The sequence below is a fragment of the Staurois parvus genome, unplaced genomic scaffold (genome assembly GCF_062004578.1).
Source record: "Staurois parvus isolate SC_StPar_1 unplaced genomic scaffold, SC_StPar_1.0 ptg000011l, whole genome shotgun sequence".
NCBI lineage: Eukaryota > Metazoa > Chordata > Amphibia > Anura > Ranidae > Staurois > Staurois parvus.
Genome location: NW_028317807.1, coordinates 14,638,494 through 14,665,749, shown reverse-complemented (window position 1 = coordinate 14,665,749; position 27,256 = coordinate 14,638,494). Strand labels below are relative to the sequence as shown.

At 44.0% G+C, this 27,256-nt stretch overlaps 1 long non-coding RNA gene across 2 annotated transcripts; it reads left to right on the top strand.

Annotated features, from left to right (window-relative positions):
• Nucleotides 1–19,518: 19,518 nt before the first annotated feature.
• On the top strand, nucleotides 19,519–22,137 carry LOC149473780 (uncharacterized). Of its 2 annotated transcripts, none has more exons than XR_016312141.1 (3): nucleotides 19,519–19,647; nucleotides 20,030–20,186; nucleotides 21,877–22,137. It is a non-coding gene; the product is annotated as an uncharacterized LOC149473780 (long non-coding RNA). The 2 variants fall into 2 exon arrangements; XR_016312142.1 differs by having other exon boundaries at nucleotides 20,030–20,235.
• Nucleotides 22,138–27,256: the final 5,119 nt, after the last annotated feature.

Below are 27,256 nucleotides of genomic sequence, written 5' to 3'. Positions count from 1 at the left end.
CTAAAAAAACCTGTGCTAATATACTATTACGAGCATTATTTCTATGTTGGTAACATTGAAGACTGACCAGAAAAGAAAAAGAATGAGCAAAACAGTCCTATGACAGCAGACCTAACAGCATGAGGAGCCAAAGAGAAAGGCGCCACCCTACCTGGAGAGCTGATCAACAGCTGTGGTCAGCAGAGAAATCTCCAGAGTTGTGCCGTGGCCAGCAAGTTTCCTCCTTTAAACATTAGATCAGAGAAATGTTGCCGGCATGAAATAGAATGAATAAACGTGTAACATTAAAAATGACTGTCTCTATCTTTTTTTCTATAAATATAGACATAGAACTATTTTTTTCTGCTCTGCCCATATGAAATCTACGAGTCTTTTAGTTGAATCCCTTGGTCAAAAATGGCACTGCCCAGAGACAATAGATTCTTTCTCCAGTTTTGACATTTTTAACCAAAAGATGACAAGCCTGCCCACCACGACAAGGTAGACTCTTTTAGGGCAGGACCTACACTGAACTACACTACGCTAGCCTACTCCATGCTAGTCATCGTATTTTTAGTGTTAGATGCCTGTTTGTAAAAAGCCTCATCCTACAACCTGCCTTCTTCCTTTCCAGACTTGTTTACTAAGATCCACATAAGAACAACCCTTTTCATTCACAAAACAGAGAACAGATTTAAAATGGTTGTTGCTCTTATCTTATGGCGGGTGATGCAGTAATCAGCAATGATCATCTGTAACGTCCCAACACATTTCCCCTTCTTTAATCAATGCAGAGCTCTCTTCCACATAGATGTCTTCAGTCTGAAAGTTCTAAAGCAGTTTAATTGCAGTGAAGTTTGTTTTACAATCAACTGCCTTTGTCGCCCTCCTCATCCTACCAATGCTCAGGTTTACTGACATAGCAAAATGCTCAAAATAGTATGTTACAATAATTCATTGCATGACAAATAAAAAATTAGGGCTTTTTTTAGAATTAAAGTTCCAAAACATCTGATTGGAGCCCATGGCAGCAACAGGGGGAATGACAACCCTCAGGGTACTGTGGTCACCCCCTGAAGGAGGACACCCCACCCACATTCCACCTATCAGGCCATGCACAACACCACAGTTATCCCACCAGACCGCACCCAACTGGGAGGAGATGCAATCAATCCTGAACTTCGTGAACCCTTCAGGAAGGCCAAGGCTTCCTGAGAGCTATGCGCCACCAACATTCCTGTCCTGCCACAGTTTCAGAGCTCTCCAAAGACGTAGTCTCACTCCATTCATCTAGGCTCAGAATGTCTACTTTTCGCTTAAAAAAACCTGTGCTAATATACTATTACGAGCATTATTTCTATGTTGGTAACATTGAAGACTGACCAGAAAAGAAAAAGAATCAGCAAAACAGTCCTATGACAGCAGACCTAACAGCATGAGGAGCCAAAGAGAAAGGCGCCACCCTACCTGGAGAGCTGATCAACAGCTGTGGTCAGCAGAGAAATCTCCAGAGTTGTGCCGTGGCCAGCAAGTTTCCTCCTTTAAACTTTAGATCAGAGAAATGTTGCCGGCATGAAATAGAAGGAATAAACGTGTAACATTAAAAATGACTGTCTCTATCTTTTTTTCTATAAATATAGACATAGAACTATTTTTTTCTACTCTGCCCATATGAAATCTACGAGTCTTTTAGTTGAATCCCTTGGTCAAAAATGGCACTGCCCAGAGACAATAGATTCTTTCTCCAGTTTTGACATTTTTAACCAAAAGATGACAAGCCTGCCCACCACGACAAGGTAGACTCTTTTAGGGCAGGACCTACACTGAACTACACTACGCTAACCTACTCCATGCTAGTCATCGTATTTTTAGTGTTAGATGCCTGTTTGTAAAAAGCCTCATCCTACAACCTGCCTTCTTCCTTTCCAGACTTGTTTACTAAGATCCACATAAGAACAACCCTTTTCATTCACAAAACAGAGAACAGATTTAAAATGGTTGTTGCTCTTATCTTATGGCGGTTGATGCAGTAATCAGCAATGATCATCTGTAACGTCCCAACACATTTCCCCTTCTTTAATCAATGCAGAGCTCTCTTCCACATAGATGTCTTCAGTCTGAAAGTTCTAAAGCAGTTTAATTGCAGTGAAGTTTGTTTTACAATCAACTGCCTTTGTCGCTCTCCTCATCCTACCAATGCTCAGGTTTACTGACATAGAAAAATGCTCAAAATAGTATGTTACAATAATTCATTGCATGACAAATAAAAAATGAGGGCTTTTTTTAGAATTAAAATTCCAAAACATCTGAATGGAGCCCATGGCAGCAACAGGGGGAATGACAACCCTCAGGGTACTGTGGTCACCCCCTGAAGGAGGACACCCCACCCACATTCCACCTATCAGGCCATGCACAACACCACAGTTATCCCACCAGACCGCACCCAACTGGGAGGAGATGCAATCAATCCTGAACTTCGTGAACCCTTCAGGAAGGCCAAGGCTTCCTGAGAGCTATGCGCCACCAACATTCCTGTCCTGCCACAGTTTCAGAGCTCTCCAAAGACGTAGCCTCACTTCATTCATCTAGGCTCAGAATGTCTACTTTTCGCCTAAAAAAAACCTGTGCTAATATACTATTACGAGCATTATTTCTATGTTGGTAACATTGAAGACTGACCAGAAAAGAAAAAGAATGAGCAAAACAGTCCTATGACAGCAGACCTAACAGCATGAGGAGCCAAAGAGAAAGGCGCCACCCTACCTGGAGAGCTGATCAACAGCTGTGGTCAGCAGAGAAATCTCCAGAGTTGTGCCGTGGCCAGCAAGTTTCCTCCTTTAAACTTTAGATCAGAGAAATGTTGCCGGCATGAAATAGAAGGAATAAACGTGTAACATTAAAAATGACTGTCTCTATCTTTTTTTCTATAAATATAGACATAGAACTATTTTTTTCTGCTCTGCCCATATGAAATCTACGAGTCTTTTAGTTGAATCCCTTGGTCAAAAATGGCACTGCCCAGAGACAATAGATTCTTTCTCCAGTTTTGACATTTTTAACCAAAAGATGACAAGCCTGCCCACCACGACAAGGTAGACTCTTTTAGGGCAGGACCTACACTGAACTACACTACGCTAGCCTACTCCATGCTAGTCATCGTATTTTTAGTGTTAGATGCCTGTTTGTAAAAAGCCTCATCCTACAACCTGCCTTCTTCCTTTCCAGACTTGTTTACTAAGATCCACATAAGAACAACCCTTTTCATTCACAAAACAGAGAACAGATTTAAAATGGTTGTTGCTCTTATCTTATGGCGGGTGATGCAGTAATCAGCAATGATCATCTGTAACATCCCAACACATTTCCCCTTCTTTAATCAATGCAGAGCTCTCTTCCACATAGATGTCTTCAGTCTGAAAGTTCTAAAGCAGTTTAATTGCAGTTAAGTTTGTTTTACAATCAACTGCCTTTGTCGCCCTCCTCATCCTACCAATGCTCAGGTTTACTGACATAGAAAAATGCTCAAAATAGTATGTTACAATAATTCATTGCATGACAAATAAAAAATGAGGGCTTTTTTTTAGAATTAAAATTCCAAAACATCTGAATGGAGCCCATGGCAGCAACAGGGGGAATGACAACCCTCAGGGTACTGTGGTCACCCCCTGAAGGAGGACACCCCACCCACATTCCACCTATCAGGCCATGCACAACACCACAGTTATCCCACCAGACCGCACCCAACTGGGAGGAGATGCAATCAATCCTGAACTTCGTGAACCCTTCAGGAAGGCCAAGGCTTCCTGAGAGCTATGCGCCACCAACATTCCTGTCCTGCCACAGTTTCAGAGCTCTCCAAAGACGTAGCCTCACTCCATTCATCTAGGCTCAGAATGTCTACTTTTCGTCTAAAAAAACCTGTGCTAATATACTATTACGAGCATTATTTCTATGTTGGTAACATTGAAGACTGACCAGAAAAGAAAAAGAATGAGCAAAACAGTCCTATGACAGCAGACCTAACAGCATGAGGAGCCAAAGAGAAAGGCGCCACCCTACCTGGAGAGCTGATCAACAGCTGTGGTCAGCAGAGAAATCTCCAGAGTTGTGCCGTGGCCAGCAAGTTTCCTCCTTTAAACTTTAGATCAGAGAAATGTTGCCGGCATGAAATAGAAGGAATAAACGTGTAACATTAAAAATGACTGTCTCTATCTTTTTTTCAATAAATATAGACATAGAACTATTTTTTTCTGCTCTGCCCATATGAAATCTATGAGTCTTTTAGTTGAATCCCTTGGTCAAAAATGGCACTGCCCAGAGACAATAAATTCTTTGTCCAGTTTTGACATTTTTAACCAAAGATGACAAGCCTGCCCACCACGACAAGGTAGACTCTTTTAGGGCAGGACCTACACTGAACTACACTACGCTAACCTACTCCATGCTAGTCATCGTATTTTTAGTGTTAGATGCCTGTTTGTAAAAAGCCTCATCCTACAACCTGCCTTCTTCCTTTCCAGACTTGTTTACTAAGATCCACATAAGAACAACCCTTTTCATTCACAAAACAGAGAACAGATTTAAAATGGTTGTTGCTCTTATCTTATGGCGGGTGATGCAGTAATCAGCAATGATCATCTGTAATGTCCCAACACATTTCCCCTTCTTTAATCAATGCAGAGCTCTCTTCCACATAGATGTCTTCAGTCTGAAAGTTCTAAAGCAGTTTAATTGCAGTGAAGTTTGTTTTACAATCAACTGCCTTTGTCGCCCTCCTCATCCTACCAATGCTCAGGTTTACTGACATAGAAAAATGCTCAAAATAGTATGTTACAATAATTCATTGCATGACAAATAAAAAATTAGGGCTTTTTTTAGAATTAAAATTCCAAAAACATCTGAATGGAGCCCATTGCAGCAACAGGGGGAATGACAACCCTCAGGGTACTGTGGTCACCCCCTGAAGGAGGACACCCCACCCACATTCCACCTATCAGGCCATGCACAACACCACAGTTATCCCACCAGACCGCACCCAACTGGGAGGAGATGCAATCAATCCTGAACTTCGTGAACCCTTCAGGAAGGCCAAGGCTTCCTGAGAGCTATGCGCCACCAACATTCCTGTCCTGCCACAGTTTCAGAGCTCTCCAAAGACGTAGTCTCACTCCATTCATCTAGGCTCAGAATGTCTACTTTTCGCCTAAAAAAACCTGTGCTAATATACTATTACGAGCATTATTTCTATGTTGGTAACATTGAAGACTGAACAGAAAAGAAAAAGAATGAGCAAAACAGTCCTATGACAGCAGACCTAACAGCATGAGGAGCCAAAGAGAAAGGCGCCACCCTACCTGGAGAGCTGATCAACAGCTGTGGTCAGCAGAGAAATCTCCAGAGTTGTGCCGTGGCCAGCAAGTTTTCTCCTTTAAACATTAGATCAGAGAAATGTTGCCGGCATGAAATAGAAGGAATAAACGTGTAACATTAAAAATGACTGTCTCTATCTTTTTTTCTATAAATATAGACATAGAACTATTTTTTTCTGCTCTGCCCATATGAAATCGACGAGTCTTTTAGTTGAATCCCTTGGTCAAAAATGGCACTGCCCAGAGACAATAGATTCTTTCTCCAGTTTTGACATTTTTAACCAAAAGATGACAAGCCTGCCCACCACGACAAGGTAGACTCTTTTAGGGCAGGACCTACACTGAACTACACTACGCTAACCTACTCCATGCTAGTCATCGTATTTTTAGTGTTAGATGCCTGTTTGTAAAAAGCCTCACCCTACAACCTGCCTTCTTCCTTTCCAGACTTGTTTACTAAGATCCACATAAGAACAACCCTTTTCATTCACAAAACAGAGAACAGATTTAAAATGGTTGTTGCTCTTATCTTATGGCGGGTGATGCAGTCATCAGCAATGATCATCTGTAACGTCCCAACACATTTCCCCTTCTTTAATCAATGCAGAGCTCTCTTCCACATAGATGTCTTCAGTCTGAAAGTTCTAAAGCAGTTTAATTGCAGTGAAGTTTGTTTTACAATCAACTGCCTTTGTCGCCCTCCTCATCCTACCAATGCTCAGGTTTACTGACATAGCAAAATGCTCAAAATAGTATGTTACAATAATTCATTGCATGACAAATAAAAAATTAGGGCTTTTTTTAGAATTAAAGTTCCAAAACATCTGATTGGAGCCCATGGCAGCAACAGGGGGAATGACAACCCTCAGGGTACTGTGGTCACCCCCTGAAGGAGGACACCCCACCCACATTCCACCTATCAGGCCATGCACAACACCACAGTTATCCCACCAGACCGCACCCAACTGGGAGGAGATGCAATCAATCCTGAACTTCGTGAACCCTTCAGGAAGGCCAAGGCTTCCTGAGAGCTATGCGCCACCAACATTCCTGTCCTGCCACAGTTTCAGAGCTCTCCAAAGACGTAGTCTCACTCCATTCATCTAGGCTCAGAATGTCTACTTTTCGCCTAAAAAAACCTGTGCTAATATACTATTACGAGCATTATTTCTATGTTGGTAACATTGAAGACTGACCAGAAAAGAAAAAGAATCAGCAAAACAGTCCTATGACAGCAGACCTAACAGCATGAGGAGCCAAAGAGAAAGGCGCCACCCTACCTGGAGAGCTGATCAACAGCTGTGGTCAGCAGAGAAATCTCCAGAGTTGTGCCGTGGCCAGCAAGTTTCCTCCTTTAAACATTAGATCAGAGAAATGTTGCCGGCATGAAATAGAATGAATAAACGTGTAACATTAAAAATGACTGTCTCTATCTTTTTTTCTATAAATATAGACATAGAACTATTTTTTTCTGCTCTGCCCATATGAAATCTACGAGTCTTTTAGTTGAATCCCTTGGTCAAAAATGGCACTGCCCAGAGACAATAGATTCTTTCTCCAGTTTTGACATTTTTAACCAAAAGATGACAAGCCTGCCCACCACGACAAGGTAGACTCTTTTAGGGCAGGACCTACACTGAACTACACTACGCTAGCCTACTCCATGCTAGTCATCGTATTTTTAGTGTTAGATGCCTGTTTGTAAAAAGCCTCATCCTACAACCTGCCTTCTTCCTTTCCAGACTTGTTTACTAAGATCCACATAAGAACAACCCTTTTCATTCACAAAACAGAGAACAGATTTAAAATGGTTGTTGCTCTTATCTTATGGCGGGTGATGCAGTAATCAGCAATGATCATCTGTAACGTCCCAACACATTTCCCCTTCTTTAATCAATGCAGAGCTCTCTTCCACATAGATGTCTTCAGTCTGAAAGTTCTAAAGCAGTTTAATTGCAGTGAAGTTTGTTTTACAATCAACTGCCTTTGTCGCCCTCCTCATCCTACCAATGCTCAGGTTTACTGACATAGCAAAATGCTCAAAATAGTATGTTACAATAATTCATTGCATGACAAATAAAAAATTAGGGCTTTTTTTAGAATTAAAGTTCCAAAACATCTGATTGGAGCCCATGGCAGTAACAGGGGGAATGACAACCCTCAGGGTACTGTGGTCACCCCCTGAAGGAGGACACCCCTCCCACATTCCACCTATCAGGCCATGCACAACACCACAGTTATCCCACCAGACCGCACCCAACTGGGAGGAGATGCAATCAATCCTGAACTTCGTGAACCCTTCAGGAAGGCCAAGGCTTCCTGAGAGCTATGCGCCACCAACATTCCTGTCCTGCCACAGTTTCAGAGCTCTCCAAAGACGTAGCCTCACTCCATTCATCTAGGCTCAGAATGTCTACTTTTCGCCTAAAAAAACCTGTGCTAATATACTATTACGAGCATTATTTCTATGTTGGTAACATTGAAGACTGACCAGAAAAGAAAAAGAATGAGCAAAACAGTCCTATGACAGCAGACCTAACAGCATGAGGAGCCAAAGAGAAAGGCGCCACCCTACCTGGAGAGCTGATCAACAGCTGTGGTCAGCAGAGAAATCTCCAGAGTTGTGCCGTGGCCAGCAAGTTTCCTCCTTTAAACTTTAGATCAGAGAAATGTTGCCGGCATGAAATAGAATGAATAAACGTGTAACATTAAAAATGACTGTCTCTATCTTTTTTTCTATAAATATAGACATAGAACTATTTTTTTCTGCTCTGCCCATATGAAATCTACGAGTCTTTTAGTTGAATCCCTTGGTCAAAAATGGCACTGCCCAGAGACAATAGATTCTTTCTCCAGTTTTGACATTTTTAACCAAAAGATGACAAGCTTGCCCACCACGACAAGGTAGACTCTTTTAGGGCAGGACCTACACTGAACTACACTACGCTAGCCTACTCCATGCTAGTCATCGTATTTTTAGTGTTAGATGCCTGTTTGTAAAAAGCCTCATCCTACAACCTGCCTTCTTCCTTTCCAGACTTGTTTACTAAGATCCACATAAGAACAACCCTTTTCATTCACAAAACAGAGAACAGATTTAAAATGGTTGTTGCTCTTATCTTATGGCGGTTGATGCAGTAATCAGCAATGATCATCTGTAACGTCCCAACACATTTCCCCTTCTTTAATCAATGCAGAGCTCTCTTCCACATAGATGTCTTCAGTCTGAAAGTTCTAAAGCAGTTTAATTGCAGTGAAGTTTGTTTTACAATCAACTGCCTTTGTCGCCCTCCTCATCCTACCAATGCTCAGGTTTACTGACATAGAAAAATGCTCAAAATAGTATGTTACAATAATTCATTGCATGACAAATAAAAAATGAGGGCTTTTTTTAGAATTAAAATTCCAAAAACATCTGAATGGAGCCCATGGCAGAAACAGGGGGAATGACAACCCTCAGGGTACTGTGGTCACCCCCTGAAGGAGGACACCCCACCCACATTCCACCTATCAGGCCATGCACAACACCACAGTTATCCCACCAGACCGCACCCAACTGGGAGGAGATGCAATCAATCCTGAACTTCGTGAACCCTTCAGGAAGGCCAAGGCTTCCTGAGAGCTATGCGCCACCAACATTCCTGTCCTGCCACAGTTTCAGAGCTCTCCAAAGACGTAGTCTCACTCCATTCATCTAGGCTCAGAATGTCTACTTTTCGCCTAAAAAAACCTGTGCTAATATACTATTACGAGCATTATTTCTATGTTGGTAACATTGAAGACTGACCAGAAAAGAAAAAGAATGAGCAAAACAGTCCTATGACAGCAGACCTAACAGCATGAGGAGCCAAAGAGAAAGGCGCCACCCTACCTGGAGAGCTGATCAACAGCTGTGGTCAGCAGAGAAATCTCCAGAGTTGTGCCGTGGCCAGCAAGTTTCCTCCTTTAAACTTTAGATCAGAGAAATGTTGCCGGCATGAAATAGAAGGAATAAACGTGTAACATTAAAAATGACTGTCTCTATCTTTTTTTCAATAAATATAGACATACAACTATTTTTTTCTGCTCTGCCCATATGAAATCTACGAGTCTTTTAGTTGAATCCCTTGGTCAAAAAAGGCACTGCCCAGAGACAATAGATTCTTTATCCAGTTTTGACATTTTTAACCAAAAGATGACAAGCCTGCCCACCACGACAAGGTAGACTCTTTTAGGGCAGGACCTACACTGAACTACACTACGCTAACCTACTCCATGCTAGTCATCGTATTTTTAGTGTTAGATGCCTGTTTGTAAAAAGCCTCATCCTACAACCTGCCTTCTTCCTTTCCAGACTTGTTTACTAAGATCCACATAAGAACAACCCTTTTCATTCACAAAACAGAGAACAGATTTAAAATGGTTGTTGCTCTTATCTTATGGCGGGTGATGCAGTAATCAGCAATGATCATCTGTAACGTCCCAACACATTTCCCCTTCTTTAATCAATGCAGAGCTCTCTTCCACATAGATGTCTTCAGTCTGAAAGTTCTAAAGCAGTTTAATTGCAGTGAAGTTTGTTTTACAATCAACTGCCTTTGTCGCCCTCCTCATCCTACCAATGCACAGGTTTACTGACATAGCAAAATGCTCAAAATAGTATGTTACAATAATTCATTGCATGACAAATAAAAAATTAGGGCTTTTTTTAGAATTAAAGTTCCAAAACATCTGATTGGAGCCCATGGCAGTAACAGGGGGAATGACAACCCTCAGGGTACTGTGGTCACCCCCTGAAGGAGGACACCCCACCCACATTCCACCTATCAGGCCATGCACAACACCACAGTTATCCCACCAGACCGCACCCAACTGGGAGGAGATGCAATCAATCCTGAACTTCGTGAACCCTTCAGGAAGGCCAAGGCTTCCTGAGAGCTATGCGCCACCAACATTCCTGTCCTGCCACAGTTTCAGAGCTCTCCAAAGACGTAGTCTCACTCCATTCATCTAGGCTCAGAATGTCTACTTTTCGCCTAAAAAAACCTGTGCTAATATACTATTACGAGCATTATTTCTATGTTGGTAACATTGAAGACTGACCAGAAAAGAAAAAGAATGAGCAAAACAGTCCTATGACAGCAGACCTAACAGCATGAGGAGCCAAAGAGAAAGGCGCCACCCTACCTGGAGAGCTGATCAACAGCTGTGGTCAGCAGAGAAATCTCCAGAGTTGTGCCGTGGCCAGCAAGTTTCCTCCTTTAAACATTAGATCAGAGAAATGTTGCCGGCATGAAATAGAATGAATAAACGTGTAACATTAAAAATGACTGTCTCTATCTTTTTTTCTATAAATATAGACATAGAACTATTTTTTTCTGCTCTGCCCATATGAAATCTACGAGTCTTTTAGTTGAATCCCTTGGTCAAAAATGGCACTGCCCAGAGACAATAGATTCTTTCTCCAGTTTTGACATTTTTAACCAAAAGATGACAAGCCTGCCCACCACGACAAGGTAGACTCTTTTAGGGCAGGACCTACACTGAACTACACTACGCTAGCCTACTCCATGCTAGTCATCGTATTTTTAGTGTTAGATGACTGTTTGTAAAAAGCCTCATCCTACAACCTGCCTTCTTCCTTTCCAGACTTGTTTACTAAGATCCACATAAGAACAACCCTTTTCATTCACAAAACAGAGAACAGATTTAAAATGGTTGTTGCTCTTATCTTATGGCGGGTGATGCAGTAATCAGCAATGATCATCTGTAACGTCCCAACACATTTCCCCTTCTTTAATCAATGCAGAGCTCTCTTCCACATAGATGTCTTCAGTCTGAAAGTTCTAAAGCAGTTTAATTGCAGTGAAGTTTGTTTTACAATCAACTGCCTTTGTCGCCCTCCTCATCCTACCAATGCTCAGGTTTACTGACATAGAAAAATGCTCAAAATAGTATGTTACAATAATTCATTGCATGACAAATAAAAAATTAGGGCTTTTTTTAGAATTAAAATTCCAAAACATCTGAATGGAGCCCATGGCAGCAACAGGGGGAATGGCAACCCTCAGGGTACTGTGGTCACCCCCTGAAGGAGGACACCCCACCCACATTCCACCTATCAGGCCATGCACAACACCACAGTTATCCCACCAGACCGCACCCAACTGGGAGGAGATGCAATCAATCCTGAACTTCGTGAACCCTTCAGGAAGGCCAAGGCTTCCTGAGAGCTATGCGCCACCAACATTCCTGTCCTGCCACAGTTTCAGAGCTCTCCAAAGACGTAGCCTCACTCCATTCATCTAGGCTCAGAATGTCTACTTTTCGCCTAAAAAAACCTGTGCTAATATACTATTACGAGCATTATTTCTATGTTGGTAACATTGAAGACTGACCAGAAAAGAAAAAGAATGAGCAAAACAGTCCTATGACAGCAGACCTAACAGCATGAGAAGCCAAAGAGAAAGGCGCCACCCTACCTGGAGAGCTGATCAACAGCTGTGGTCAGCAGAGAAATCTCCAGAGTTGTGCCGTGGCCAGCAAGTTTCCTCCTTTAAACTTTAGATCAGAGAAATGTTGCCGGCATGAAATAGAAGGAATAAACGTGTAACATTAAAAATGACTGTCTCTATCTTTTTTTCTATAAATATAGACATAGAACTATTTTTTTCTGCTCTGCCCATATGAAATCTACGAGTCTTTTAGTTGAATCCCTTGGTCAAAAATGGCACTGCCCAGAGACAATAGATTCTTTCTCCAGTTTTGACATTTTTAACCAAAAGATGACAAGCCTGCCCACCACGACAAGGTAGACTCTTTTAGGGCAGGACCTACACTGAACTACACTACGCTAGCCTACTCCATGCTAGTCATCGTATTTTTAGTGTTAGATGCCTGTTTGTAAAAAGCCTCATCCTACAACCTGCCTTCTTCCTTTCCAGACTTGTTTACTAAGATCCACATAAGAACAACCCTTTTCATTCACAAAACAGAGAACAGATTTAAAATGGTTGTTGCTCTTATCTTATGGCGGGTGATGCAGTAATCAGCAATGATCATCTGTAACGTCCCAACACATTTCCCCTTCTTTAATCAATGCAGAGCTCTCTTCCACATAGATGTCTTCAGTCTGAAAGTTCTAAAGCAGTTTAATTGCAGTGAAGTTTGTTTTACAATCAACTGCCTTTGTCGCCCTCCTCATCCTACCAATGCTCAGGTTTACTGACATAGAAAAATGCTCAAAGAAGTATGTTACAATAATTCATTGCATGACAAATAAAAAATTAGGGCTTTTTTTAGAATTAAAATTCCAAAACATCTGAATGGAGCCCATGGCAGCAACAGGGGGAATGACAACCCTCAGGGTACTGTGGTCACCCCCTGAAGGAGGACACCCCACCCACATTCCACCTATCAGGCCATGCACAACACCACAGTTATCCCACCAGACCGCACCCAACTGGGAGGAGATGCAATCAATCCTGAACTTCGTGAACCCTTCAGGAAGGCCAAGGCTTCCTGAGAGCTATGCGCCACCAACATTCCTGTCCTGCCACAGTTTCAGAGCTCTCCAAAGACGTAGTCTCACTCCATTCATCTAGGCTCAGAATGTCTACTTTTCGCCTAAAAAAACCTGTGCTAATACAGTTGCAAGAAAAAGTATGTGAACCCCTTGGGATTACGTGGAGTTTTGCATGAATTGGGCATAAAATGTGCTCTGAACATCATCTAAGTCACAACAATAGAAGAACACAGTCTGCTGAACATAATACTACACAAACATTAGATGTTGCCATGGTTTAATTTCACATAACATGTAAACATTGACAGTGCAGGGAGGAAAAAGTATGTGAACCTTTGGACTTAATAACTGGTTGGCCCTCCTTTGGCAGTAATAACCTCAACCAAACGTTTCCTGTAGTTGCAGATCAGACCTGCACAACGATCTGGAGTCATTTTGGACCACTCCTCTTCACAAAACTGTTTCAGTGTAGCAATATTCTTGGGATGTCTGGTGTGAATTGCTCTCTTAAGGTCATGCCACAGCATTTCAATCGGGTTGAGGTCAGGACTCTGACTGGGCCACTCCAGAAGGCGTATTCTGTGCTGTTGCAGCCATTGTTTTGTTGAATTACTTGTATGCTTTGGGTCATTGTCCTGTTGCATCACCCATCCTCTGCGGAGCTTCAGTTGGCGGACAGATGGTCGTACGTTTTCCTGCAAAATGTCTTGATAAACTCTGGAATTCATTTTCCCATCAATGACAACAATCCGTCCAGGCCCTGACGCAGCAAAGCAGCCCCAAACCATGATGCTCCCTCCGCCATGTTTCACAGTGGGGACGAGGTTTTGATGTTGGTGTGCTGTGCCTTTTTTTCTCCACACATAGTGTTGTGTGTTCTTCCCATACAACTCAATCTTGGTTTCATCTGTCCACAGTGTATTTTGCCAGTAGTGCTGTGGAACATCCAGGTGCTCTTTTGCAAACTTCAAACGTGCTACAATCTTCTTTTTGGACAGCAATGGCTTCCTCCGTGGTGTCCTCCCATGTACTCCATTCTTGTTTAATGTTTTCCTTATTGTAGATGTGTCAACAAAAATGTTAGCACGTGCCAGAGATTTCTGTAGGTCTTTAGCTGACACTCTGGGATTCTTCTTTACCTCATGCAGCATTCTGCGCTGTGCTGTTGCAGTCATTTTTACAGGATGACCATGCCTAGGGAGAGTAGCAACAGTGCTAAACTTTCTCTATTTGTAGACAGTCTGTCTTAACGTGGACACATGAACATCAAAGCTTTTGGAGAAACTTTTGTAACCCTTTCCAGCTTCATGCAAGTCAACAATTCTTGATCGTAGGTCTTCTGAGAGCTCTTTTCTGCGAGGCATGGTTCATATCAGACAGTGCTTCTTGAAACCAGTAAACCCAAAACAGGTGTGTGTTGTTTAAGGGCAGGACAGCTGTCAGCAACACATCCAATATCATCACACTGATTGGAGTCAAGGTTGGCTCACTCCTGGCTCCAATTAGCTCTGGGAGAAGTCATTAAGCTAGGGCCTCACAAACTTTTTCCTCCCTGCACTGTGAATGTTTACATGTTATGTGCAATTAAACCATGGCAACATCTTATGTTTGTGTAGTATTATGTACAGCAGACTGTGTTCTTCTATTGTTGTGACTTAGATGACGTTCAGAGCACATTTTATGCCCAATTCATGGAAAACTCCTTGTAATCCCAAGGAGTTCACATACTTTTTCTTGCAACTGTATACTATTACGAGCATTATTTCTATGTTGGTAACATTGAAGACTGACCAGAAAAGAAAAAGAATGAGCAAAACAGTCCTATGACAGCAGACCTAACAGCATGAGGAGCCAAAGAGAAAGGCGCCACACTACCTGGAGAGCTGATCAACAGCTGTGGTCAGCAGAGAAATCTCCAGAGTTGTGCCGTGGCCAGCAAGGTTCCTCCTTTAAACATTAGATCAGAGAAATGTTGCCGGCATGAAATAGAAGGAATAAACGTGTAACATTAAAAATGACTGTCTCTATCTTTTTTTCTATAAATATAGACATAGAACTATTTTTTTCTGCTCTGCCCATATGAAATCTACGAGTCTTTTAGTTGAATCCCTTGGTCAAAAATGGCACTGCCCAGAGACAATAGATTCTTTCTCCAGTTTTGACATTTTTAACCAAAAGATGACAAGCCTGCCCACCACGACAAGGTAGACTCTTTTAGGGCAGGACCTACACTGAACTACACTACGCTAACCTACTCCATGCTAGTCATCGTATTTTTAGTGTTAGATGCCTGTTTGTAAAAAGCCTCATCCTACAACCTGCCTTCTTCCTTTCCAGACTTGTTTACTAAGATCCACATAAGAACAACCCTTTTCATTCACAAAACAGAGAACAGATTTAAAATGGTTGTTGCTCTTATCTTATGGCGGGTGATGCAGTAATCAGCAATGATCATCTGTAACGTCCCAACACATTTCCCTTCTTTAACCCTTTGAGGACCAAGGGACGTATTTGTCTCATGTTTTTAATTGCCTGTATCATCTGATTAAGAACTTAAAATACTTTTTTTTTTTGGTTTGCGTCAAAATATTAATTCTTATCAACAAATGGATCTAATCAATGTTTCTTCTCTAATTTACAATGTGAAGGAGAAGAACGTAACATTTCTAAAACATGGACACTTTGGGGCTCATTTACTAAACTTAAATAGCCTGTGGACTTTGCAAGTGCAATTGTTCCAGAGCTTAGTACATGAAATAAAGCTTCACTTGGTAAAGAATACCTAATCACCAGCATGAAAATGAAAAAGAAGAGCATTGTTTCTTGCACATGATTGGGTTATGGATGTCAGCAGTGTTTCCCCTTATTAAGCTGTGGAGCAACTGCACTTGCAAAGTGGACAGTCTATTTCTGTATAATAGATTCACCCCTCGGTTCTATTATGTTATAGATTGCTTTATGAGTTCACCTAGACACTTTCACTAATATGTTGGAGTGCCCCTTTACATGCACTGTTTCCATCGGAGTGCCCCCTTACATGGACTGTTCATATCGGAGTGCCCACTTACATTCAAAGCTCCCATCGGTGTGTCCCCTTACATCGACTGTTCCCATTGGAGTGCCCCCTTACATGGACTCTTCGCAACCGAGTGCCCCCTTACATGGACTGTTCCTATCGGAGTGCCCACTTACATTCAAAGTTCCCATCGGTGTGCCCCCTTACATGTACTGTTCCCATTGGAATACCCCCTTACATGGACTGTTCCCATTGGAATACCCCCTTACATGGACTGTTCCCATTGGAATACCCCCTTACATGTACTGTTCCCATTGGAATACCCCCTTACATGTACTGTTCCCATTGGAATACCCCCTTACATGTACTGTTCCCATTGGAATACCCCCTTACATGTACTGTTCCCATTGGAATACCCCCTTACATGGTCTGTTCCCATCAGTGTGCCCCCTTACATGGACTGTTCCCATCGGAGTGCCCCCTTACATGGACTGTTCCCATCGGAGTGCCCCCTTACATGGACTGTTCCCATCGGAGTGCCCCCTTACATGGACTGTTGCCATCGGAGTGCCCATTTACATGGATTGTTCCCATCGGAGTACCCTCTTAAAAAGAACTGTTCTCATCGGAGTGCCCCCTTACATGCAGTGTTCCCATCAGAATGCCCCCTTACATGGACAGATCCCATCAGAGTGCCCCCATTACATGGACTAGTCCTATTGCAGAACACCTTTACATGCAGTGTTCCCATCAGAGTGCCCCCTTACATGCAATGTTGCCATCGGAGTGCCCCATTAAATGGACTGTTCTCATCGGAGTGCCCCCCTTACATGAATTGTTTCCATCGGAGTGCTACTTTACATGGACTGTTCCCATCGGAGTGCCTCCATTACATAGACTGGTCCTATTGCAGGACCCCTTTACATGCAGTGTTCCCATCGGAGTGCCCCCTTACATGGACTGTTCCCATAAGAATGCCCCCTTACATGGACTGTTCCCATCAGAGTGCCCCCTTACATTGATTGTTTCCATCAGAATGCCCCTTTACATGGACTGTTCCCATCAGAGTGCCCACTTACATGGACTGTTCCCATCAGAGTGCCCCCTTAAATGGACTGTTCCCATCAGAGTGCCCCCTTACATGGACTGTTCCCATCAGAGTGCCCCCTTACATGGACTGTTCCCATCGGAGTGCCCCCTTACATGAATTGTTCCCATCGGAGTGCCCCCTTACATGCAGTGTTCCCATCGGAATGCCCCCTTACATGGACAGATCCCATCGGAGTGCCCCCAATACATGGACTAGTCCTATTGCAGAACACCTTTACATGCAGTGTTCCCATCAGAGTGCCCCCTTACATGGACTGTTCCCATCAGAGTGCCCCTTTACATGGACTGTTCCCATCAGAGTGCCCCCTTACATGGACTGTTCCCATCAGAGTGCCCCTTTACATGGACTGTTCCCATCAGAGTGCCCCTTTACATGGACTGTTCCCATCAGAGTGCCCCCTTACGTGGACTGTTCCCATCAGAGTGCCCCCTTACATGGACAGATCCCATTGGAGTGCCACCTTACATGGACTGTTCCCATTGGAGTGCCACCTTACATGGACAGATCCCATTAGAGTGCCACCTTACATGGACAGATCCCATCAGAGTGCCCCCTTAAATGGACTGTTCCCATCGGAGTGCCCCTTTACATGGACTGTTCCCATTGGAGTGACCCTTTACATAGACTGTTTCTATCGGAGTTCGCCCTTACATGGACTGTTCCCATCAGAGTGCTCCCTTATATACAGTGTTCTCATCGGAGTGTCCCCTTATATGCAGTGTTCCCATCGGAGTGCCCCCTTACATGGACTGTTCCCATCAGAGTGCCCCCTTACATGGACTGCTCCCATCAGAGTGCCCCTTTACATGGACTGTTCCCATCAGAGTGCCCCCTTACATGGACTGTTCTCATCAGAGTGCCCCTTTACATCGAATGTTCCCATCAGAGTGCCCCTTTACATGGACTGTTCCCATCAGAGTGCACCTTTACATGGACTGTTCCCATCGGAGTGCCCCCTTACATGGACTGTTCCCATCGGAGTGCCCCCTTACATGGACTGTTCCCATCGGAGTGCTCCTTTACATGAACTGTTCCCGTCGGAGTGCTCCCTTACATGGACTGTTCCCATCAGAGAGCCCCTTTACATCGACTGTTTCCATCAGAGTGCCCCTTTACATAGACTGTTCCCATCAGAGTGCCCCTTTACATAGACTGTTCCCATCAGAGTGCCCCTTTACATGGACTGTTCCCATCAGAGTGCCCCTTTACATTGACTGTTCCCATCGGAGTGCCCCCTTACATGGATTGTTCCCATCAGAGTGCCCCTTTACATGGACTGTTCCTATCAGAGTGCCCCCTTACATGGAATGTTCCCATCAGAGTGCCCCCTTACATGCACTGTTGCCATCGGAGTGCCCCATTAAATGGACTGTTCTCATCGGAGTGCCCCCCTTACATGAATTGTTTCCATCGGAGTGCTACTTTACATGGACTGTTCCCATCGGAGTGCCCCCATTACATAGACTGGTCCTATTACAGGACCCCTTTACATGCAGTGTTCCCATCGGAGTGCCCCCTTACATGGACTGTTCCCATCAGAGTGCCCCCTTACATGGACTGTTCCCATCGGAGTGCCCCTTTACATGGACTGTTCCCATCAGAGTGCCCCCTTACATGCAGTGTTCAATCAGAGTGCCCCTTACACGGACTTTCCTCATCGGAGTGCCCCTTTATTTCATGTGCCCTCCCCCCCAGCCTGGCTCAGAGATGATTGGACGGATTCTCCGAGTCCTGTAGGGGGCGCATTGATCGGGAGTCGTCTGTACAGCAGTGTAATACATAGTAATGGTTTGTAGTCCGCCCCTCCCCCGCACTCAGCACACTTGATATCACACAATCATTTCCACTACATTGGTTGCCGATTGTTCCCCTCCCAGATGACAGATGGCGCTCTGTCACTCTGCACACTTACCACACACGTCCTTCCTCTCCGGAGTGTCGCTGCCTTCTGAGCCGAGCCGCTGCTCAGTCTAGACTCCTCCCTCCGGTGACGTCAGAAAGGGGCGGAGCTAGAGGTTAGCTTGGTTGCTAAGAGACCGACACTCTGCTTGGAGAAGCTGCCTGCACGGTGCTGAGCGGAGTGGAGGGGGCTGCAGAATGGAGCTCTACTCTAGACAGGAAGCATGTGACCTCCACTCTAAATGTAGCTGAGGTATACTCCACTATTTTTTTTTTTATTTAATGAACTTTAATTTAACAACCAATAGACACAGCTGAACGAAGTGGATGTCACATGTTTCCTGTTACATATTTCCTGTGTATATTTTTATAGAAACAAAAGGGGTCTGGCTGCAGAATGGAGCTCCAATTTGAAGGTCACATGTTACCTGTCAAGTGGAGCTCCACTCTATAGCCTCTGATTGTTTGTTACATTAAAGTTCATTTAAAAAATAAAGGAGGGAGTGGAGGTCATGTGTTTCCTGTCAAAATTGGAGCTCCATTCTGCAACCAAACTCCATTGTCTGAATAGAGCCCCACCCGTCTAGACTCCTCCCTCCGATGAGGCAATAAGAAAGGGGCAGAGGAACTGTGAGTAGCCAGGAGGCGGAGCTGAGGAGTGAGCAGGAGGTGTTAGCTGCTCTGTAGTGTTTACATCAGTTGGTATGAGACTGGAGCTGTGCTTGGAGAAGCTGCCTGCAGAGTGCTGAGTGGAGAGTGATTGGCTGAGGTAGAGGCGGCTTCATGTCGATCAATCAGATAACAAATGGCTGAGGGTCCAGGCAGTCTGTGTTTTTTATCTGAGGGGTCACCTCTATGCTGCAGATCCAAAGCAGTTAGCTGGCCTGTGCAGATTGCCAGTGACCTCTGACCTTCCAGGTCCCATTAAGGGAACCCCCTACAATACAGCCACCATTACTAGGTGGTCCAGGATGTAATAGAACAAATTGTGGAGGATTGTATGAGCATAGCACACATTGTCAGATCAGATTGGTGGAGAGTGCTGTTCAATCATATCTGACTTTCTCCCCACACCATGATGGTCACATGACTGCTTGGGTGGGCTCTAACGATGGCGGATCCTCATACAACTCACTGTTTATGTCTTACAGAGACCCTCCCCCATACTGGGAGTCTGATTAGATGTGAAGTACCGTCAGCCTAATACTGGAAGAGCCGTGAGCCGCCAACATGGACAACAAATGCGTAATGGTGGTGGAACGATGTCAGCACATGAAGGGCTAGGGGACGGACATGAAGTATCAGATGGTGGGTGCAGTGAGCAGCAGGCGCTGTCAGTACTTCATCCAGGAGACAGGTGGGTGGGTGAGGATGGGACAACAGGGGACCTCATAGGGGAAGAAATGGTGTGTCACCAATATACAGACAGGGCTCCCCATCCCCCATACCCATGTATGAGCTGTGATCGGCTTCAGTGCAGGTAGTATCCATCACAGACAACACTGTCCCATCCACCACATACTGGCCAATTCCTGCAATCGCAGCAGCGGTCCTCCTCACCGACCCAACACTGCCCCACCCTCCTGTCCACCACATACTGACCCATCCCTGCAATCCCAGCACCGGTCCTCCTCACCGACCCAACACTGCCCCACCCTCCCGTCTGTCCACCACATACTGGCCCATCCCTGCAATCCCAGCACCGATCCTCCTCACCGACCCAACACTGCCCCACCCTCCCGTCTGTCCACCACATACTGACCCATCCCTACAATCCCAGCACCAATCCTCCTCACCAACCCAACACTGCCCCACCTTCCCGTCCACCACATACTGGCCCATCCCTACAATCCCAGCACCGATCCTCCTCACCGACCCAACACTGCCCCACCTTCCCGTCCACCACATACTGGCCCATCCCTACAATCCCAGCACCGATCCTCCTCACCGACCCAACACTGCCCCACCCTCCCGTCCACCACATACTGACCCATCCCTGCAATCCCAGCACCGATCCTCCTCACCGACCCAACACTGCCCCACCCTCCCGTCCACCACATACTGACCCATCCCTGCAATCCCAGCACCGATCCTCCTCACCGACCCAACACTGCCCAACCCTCCCATCCACCACATACTGGCCCATCCCTACAATCCCAGCACCAATCCTCCTCACCGACCCAACACTGCCCCACCCTCCCATCCACCACATACTGACCCATCCCTACAATCCCAGCACCAATCCTCCTCACCGACCCAACACTGCCCCCACCCTCCCGTCTGTCCACCACATACTGACCCATCCTTGCAACCCCAGCACTGACCTTCCTCACCACTCTCAACACTAACAACAACCCATCCCTGCAATCCCAGTACCACTAACATTGACCCTTTCTCGCAAATCCAGCACAAACTCATCTCACCACCCCCAACAATAACACTGGCCCATCCCTGCAACCCCAGTGCCGACCCTCCTCAACACCCCCCAACACTAACACGGTCCCATCCCTGCAACCATAATCAGAACATTAACCCTCCTGAAGCCTTGTTTGCTGCTTGTACTTCCACTGGGAGCTTGGTCTTGTATTTCAAGGTGTCACTTGAACAGAAGATGAGAGAAAATTCCCTCTTAGTTATTCCTCACCGAAACACGTAACGTGCATGCACAGCTGCCAAAACTTTTTTTTTTGTTCTTGGTTAAGTGGGAAGGATTGGAACCCCTGTCGTGTTTTATTGTTTTTTTTTCCCACTGGGTAGAGTCTCTATTTCTTGATGGCTGTTGTCACTGAAGCAGAACATTATGGGACATTTTAAAATTGTAAGGCTGTTCCCAGAAAAGGAATAAAGTCCTCCAATGCAGACATTTGTTCTAGGGACAACTGTTTTAGAGGGGGAAATTGTTTCACTTTGTATTCTTTCTGCACAAAAAAAAAATATTTGGCTATAGATACAGTTAACTCCATTTAATCCCTCATTATATGTCACTTACTGTTACCAGGACATAGAAGGTGAATCTCCCCAGCAGAAACGGACTGCAATGACAATTTTACAGGGAATCTAACCCATGACTCGCTTCCAGTGTGAGGATCTTTCAAGAGATCAAATGGAAGGATTTTCCCAACTCTAAAGCTTGGATGATGAGCCACTAGGCCAGCGATAACCTGTTTTTTGGCGACCGGTGCATCGGTTTGTCCAGAGATTGAACCGATTTGTCTCATGATGAACTAACAAAAGTAAAGAGAAATTATTTTCTTAATGACACCAGTGTAATGGAAATTATTTTTGACTCCAATTTTACTGGCACGTTTTCCACTGACACCCATGTATGTGAAACATTTTACCAAAAGGATGCTCACGTAAGGGAAATTATTTTCCCTCTGACACCAATGTAATCATTGTTTTTTTTTGCACACTGTCACTGGTATGTGAGTGGGGAATAGTTTTCCCATTGACACCAGTATAAAGGGCATTATTTTCCCATCTTTACCAATTTAAAGTAGCAGTAAACTTGTTATTTATTTATATATATATATATATATATATATATATATATATATATACAAACAGACTCACTGGTTAAAGGGTGTTCTTCAGTGCTGCGCTGTCAGTGTGAGGTGCTTTCATGTGGTCTTCCTTCCAGGATTGTTCTGTTTGGCCACGTGAATGGCTGGGCTGCAGTGACATCACTCCCTCACATGTGCACAGGAGTCCCATCATCATGGCACAGGGCGGCTGCTGTAATGCACTCTGAGCTGTTCAATGCGCGTCTCAGTGTACATTACTGCTCACAAGGAAAAGAAAGCATTTATGGCAAAAGAGACCAATAGGGACTCTTCTGTCAAACAATCCTGTCAGTGTTTTTTTTCTATTTAACCATTTGCCGCCCGCCCTATGGTCGAATGGCAGGCGGAAAATGTCATCAGCCTTCCGGGTGGACGCCATATGGCGTCCTCCCGCACATGCGCAGATTGCGCTCCTGCAGAGCCACGCAGCGGCGCGATCTGTCACCGTCTGTGAACCTCGGACACGGCCGATGACAGATCTGAGTATCGGCCCCGTTGCCGGTACCATGTGACCTGCTGTGACCAATCACAGCAGGTCACATGACATTTGTATACAATGGATGGCTTAATTTATGCCATCCATTGTATACTACTGCCTAGCTGTGAATGGTCACAGCTAATCACATGCACATGTCATGTGATTAGCTGTGGCCAAATCACAGCTAAGCACCAAAAAAAAAAAAAAAAACCCTGAATGAATCGATGTCATTCAGGTAAATGCTTGCTTATAGCAAAGTAATTCTTTGCTATAAGCAAAGTGTGAAAAAAAAAAAATTACTGATCACTTCCCCAAAGTAGTACAATGTTACTGTGGTAACATTGTACTACTTTGGTCATAGTGAAATATGAAAAAAAAATTTTTATAAAAAATAATAAATATAAAAAAAAATATAATTTTTTTTTTTTTTCATACTGTCACCAGTCAGTGTCCCTGATCACCGCCATGCCAGTTATATGATGACGCTGTACTGCTCTGGTGACAATATCTAAAAAGAAAAAAGGGAAACTAATATTTTTCATTTTCCGAAAAATTATGACAAAAAAAATACAACTTCAAAAAACTCCCCCTACCCCAAAGCACCCCCCAATGTTGAGGGCCTGTGGCCTGGTATGGTTTTGGGGGGGTGCTCACGCTCGCTCGCCCCCCCCTTTCCTGACCTGCTGGGCTGCATGCTCAGAAAAGGGTCTGGTATGGATTTTGGGGGGGGGGGACCCCACACCACTTTTTTTTTTTTTTTTTTGCATCGGGCTTCCCCTTAAAATCCATACCAGGCCCGAAGGGCCGTTTTTTAAAATTATTTTTTAATTGCCGGCAATTCTTTCTTTTACATTCAGATGTCAGTGGGATCCCCGCTGACAACTGAAACATTAATGCATGCTTTTGACTACAAAAATTCTGCATGACTTGATAAAATCATGTGGTATTTAACCCCTTGATGCCGACAGCACACAAATATGCGGCCTCACGGAACTGGGCTTTTTTCTGTGAGGCCGCATATTTGCGTACCTGTCTTTGTGCTGGGAGCGTGCCACTCAGCGCGCTCCCAGCACAGAGACCGTGGTGTCACTGAGAGCCCCAGGTCCCGTTCTAACGATCGGGACCCGGGACTCCCGATTCCGGGTCACGTGATCGCTGTGATAGCCTCTGATTGGCTATCACAGTGATCAGTCACTGTGCAGCCCAGCCCCCTTGTATCTCTCTAACTCCTGACATAGAGAGATAAAAAAAAGTTTGTAAAAAAAAAAAAAAGATAAATAAATATTAAAAAATAAAGAAATACCTAGATCAAGGTTTGGGTCAAGGTCAAAGGTCAGGGTCAAAGATCAGGATTGAAAAAAAATTGGTGTCAGTTAGCGTTAATGTCAATGTCAGTGTGTTTTAGGAAAAAAAAAAAAGACAAAAACAAAATGCGCACTATTGTTTCCGGCCTGTACTACGGGTACAAACAACAAACAACATACACATATATGGTACCGCTGCGATCATCAAGAGCTGGAGAATTTATTTTGGGTTGTTCTATGGAGGTAGGTTATGGTCGTAACAAGAAACACATCTAAATGAAAAAAAAATATTTTTTTTTTACTATTTTGGGCCAGTTTTCCTTTGATAATAAAAAAAAAATTAGGAGCTATCCATTACCATTTACCACCAAATGAAAGCCCAATTTGTCCTGAAAAAAACAAGGTATGATCCACCTGGATGTACAAAGTAGTTGTGATGATATGTACGGTTTTACTAACACATGTCAATGTTGCAGAATTGTGCTTAGGCATTTAGATTTGTTTTACCCTTAGACGTGAAGGGGTTAATAACCTTTTTTAGTGGATTTTTTTTTAAAATGCTATGCGGTATCCTACCACATACTCGGATGCGGTAGGATACCACTTAGTGAACTGTGCCCTGGATATGGACCCGTCAAAAAATGCTTCTAAACGCAAACGCTTTTAAACGCAGTTAGCCGCGTTTACAAGCGTGTGACGTTTGAAACGATGATAAAAATCTACTCCTGAACGCAAGTTTGATGCGTTCAAAAAAACTATTGTAAACTAAACTGCCTGTAAACGACATGGTGTACATGAACACATAGGAAAACATTAGGGAGAGTTCAGGGGCTGCTGAAAAAAAACACAGAAAAGCTCCTGAACGTGAGTTTATCAGCTGCAGTGTACATAGAGCCTTACATTCACACTGCAGAACAATTATTCCTTGGATCTGAGCAGTTTATGACTCTTATGCATGGACTGAATGAGAGATCCAGTCCATACCTTCACCTCTGGATTTCTCTAATAACAGATAAGACCTGGACAAACACAAAATGGGCCTTGAAAAAAGTGCAACGCTGTATGGAATAATTGTCAACTTCTTGTAATTCACTTGTGTTCCAAGTGAACTTTGCATGAAGTTTAGCTTCAAAAACTCCATTCTGAATGACCTGTTCAGGTTAACAGGCACACATAGCTTATTAAAATATATATCTATATACTCCCCTATTGTGCAAGAAGATACAATGATAGGTCTGGCTTGGCCCTCAATAAGAAATGTCAGCAGCACAGGCACAGTTTTGTTGTGTTCTAGCTGGTTCCCAGTCACAGTCCACAGAAATAATGTCTCTTGCTGGTGTTTAGAGATAGCAACAAGCCTAGCCCTTAGAAAGGCATGGATACTGGGGACTGAACTGGTGGAGTGGGCTTAGTGGTCTGGGGGTACAAACCTCACTGGTAGTGTGAATGCTAGGAAGTGAACTGTATGTACTGCATTTATGGGATGGGATGGATACTGGAGAATATCCCGTGTGTACTGGAGTACATATCACTGGTGGGGAGAGTACTGAGTGGTAAGCTGTACGTATTTAGGGAGGGGGGGTGTGCAGATGTCACTGATTATATGCATACTGTATGTTATGAGGGGCAGATCTTATTTTTGGTATGGATACTGGGGATTTAGATGGAGTACAGATCTCGCCTAGTGACAAGAATACAGGGGAGTGAGCAGTATGCACTGGGGGGGGCAAACCTCACTGGTGGTGTGGATTCTGGGAAGTGAGCTATATGTACTGGAGGGTTATTATTAATGATAGTATGGACACTGAAGAGTGTCCTGTGTGTACTAGAGTACAGTTCTCACTAGTAGTGTGAAAACTGGGTAATAAGCTATATGTACTTGGGGGGAGGGGGGTGCACACATGACTGGTGGTGTGGATACTGAGGAGTGAACTGTATGTAATATAGGGGCAGGTTTGTTTGTCAGGATTCTTGGGACTGAGCTGGAGTACAGATTTTGCTGGTGACATGGATACTGGGGAGTGAGCTGTGTGCACTTGGGGGGCAAACCACATGGGAGGAGCTTGTGAATGATCTCAAGGCAGTTGGGACCAACAGTCATCAAACAAAGTACTGGTAACACAATACGCCACCATGGATTGAAATCCTGCAGCACCCGCAAGGTCCCCCTCCTCAAGAAGGCACATGTACAGGCCCGTCTGATGTTTGCCAATGAACATCTAAATGATTCAGGGAAGGATTGGGAGAAAGTGCTGTGGTCAGATGACACCAAAATTTAGTTATTTGGCATTAACTCGATTCGCCGTGTTTGGAGGAAGAAAAATGCTGACTATAACCCTAGGATCACCATCTCTACAGTCAAGCATGGTGGTGGAAACATTACGCTTTGGGGCTGCTTCTCTGCTAAGGTACAGGCTGTCTTTGCTAAATTGAGGGGCCAATGGACAGGGCCATGTATTGTAAAATCTTGGATGATAACTTCTTCCCTCATCTAGAACACCGAAGAAGGGATGGGTCCTCCAGCATGATAATGACCCAAAACCTACCGCCAAGGCAACAAATGAGTGTTTCAAGAAGAAGTACATTAAGGTCATGGAGTGGCCTAGCCAGTCTCCAGACCTTAATCCTGTAGAAATGTCTTACCTCTGTGCTTGCCAGCAAGCGTTTCTACTCCAAGTATTAAGTCATGTTTTGCTTGGGGGTCAAATACTTATTTTGCTCACTGAACTGCACGTGTCATGTGTTTTTTCTGGATTTTTGGTTGATATTCTGTCTCTATCATTTAAAGTACACCTATGATAAAAATTATAGACCCTTCCTTTCTTTGTAAGTGGGCAAACGTACAAAATCTGCAGTGGATCAAATAATAAATAGAATCCATATATTCTAGAATCTTATGTAGTCATCCCTTTGTTTGACCTTCTATCATTTATTTGCCAACTTCTTATTTCCCTTGAGCTCCCTTACTATTTTTTTGTAATGTTTTTTTTTCTTTTCCTTTTTTTCCACTTTTACCTGGCTGTCATTGCTAAA